Consider the following 1590-nt stretch of genomic DNA (forward strand, 5'->3'; position numbering starts at 1 on the left):
ACCAAGACAGGGAGCAGCAGCAGGGAAGTTCTCATGGCTCCCAAAGGTAGCGTTCTTTCCAGATGCGAGGGTTTGTTGGGCAAGGGAGAATCCTTGTTTTGTTGCCCCTCTGAGCATAGATAAAACATCCCTACCAACTCACAGCTCTCTCCTGCCCTTCCCTTTCATTAGAGACTATAAATCTCAGTGCATTCTGACCTGAAAGCTGTTGGCATGGTCCAGCATTTCAGTGTTTTTAATGCGCCCTCTCTCCCTCCTCAGATAGATAGGATTTTGCCCGCATGTATAAAGATGTCCAGTGGTTGGCCAGTGGGCTTTCTAGAGCATTCTTAGACAGGAGGGATGATCTGATGTCTCATGGTCTTTTCTTGTCCCCATTTTAGCTACTCAGAGTCTGGCCAAAGCACGGAAGAGACGGCTTCCTCTGAGAGCAGTGAGGAGCAGCGCTGCATCACTGAGCCAGTAAGTAAAGACATGCGTCCTTCAGTGGTTAGAGGTATCCATTCTAAGATTAAGAAGCCAAGCCTCCCTCCGGTCCATCTGCCTTGGTCCAGGCCTCAGAGGGAGGGAAGAACCGCTGGACCTGATGATCCCCTTCTTCCCCACCGCCATTCCCTTCTCCTTTTATCTCAGGACTTTGTAGATTGTAAGCCTGAGAGCACGGAACTGTCTCATTAAAAACAATGATGGTAAGCCACTCTGAGAGCCTTTAGGGCTGAAAGGTGGGGTATTAATACCGTAAATAAATACATTTCCCTTCATAGGATTCTGTGGATTTGAAGGATCTGCTCCAATATTTGCAAGACAGGCAGCAGGAGCAGGGACGGTCTGATGGCCCCCAAAGGTAGCGTTCTTTCCAGACTCAAGGGTTTGTTGGGCAAGGGAGAATAGTTGTTTTGCTTTGCCTCTGAGCATAGGGAAAGCATCCCTACCAGCTCACAGCTCTCTCCTGCCCTTCCCTTTCATTAGGTTATAAATAATAATAATAAAAATCCGATGGCTGCCACTCGAAATCTCACCTCCTTGTGTTTCTCTCCACAGCTCCCAGGAATCTGCCCAGATGCCCCATGAGTGCTCCCCTTTTGCAGCACAAGAGGTAAAGCATAGAGTTCCCCTGATAAAGACCAAACCCCAATAGCTTGCCTATCTCCACCAAGAAGGCATCGTCCTTCCCAGGACGCTTAGAGTCACCTCTTCCATAGACCTTTTGGGTGGAAAATTCATCCCAGGGCAACCAGGGAGGCTGGACTAGTGAGCGTTGGGCTTTTTCAGCTCACATCATAGTCCAGTGATGGAGAACCTTTTACAGACCTAGTGCCCAGACTGCAACTCGGACCCCACTTATTTATTGCAAAGTGCCACGTCCCTCTGGCTTTCTAGTAAGAAACTTTGGCAAACTCTGTGCTAGGGCGACAGCATGTGTGCCCACAGAGAGGGCTCTGAGTGCCACCTCTGGCACGCGTGCCATACGTTCGCCATCACTGTCATAGTCTGTTGTCGGAACTATTATGGGAGAGGCCAGGAAAGCAGCCTCTCTCATAATAATAATAAAGGGGTCCTAAGTAAGCCGACCTGCCAATGCACAATCGA

Source organism: Sceloporus undulatus, chromosome 7 (assembly GCF_019175285.1).
Source record: "Sceloporus undulatus isolate JIND9_A2432 ecotype Alabama chromosome 7, SceUnd_v1.1, whole genome shotgun sequence".
In the NCBI taxonomy this organism is placed as follows: Eukaryota; Metazoa; Chordata; class Lepidosauria; order Squamata; family Phrynosomatidae; genus Sceloporus; species Sceloporus undulatus.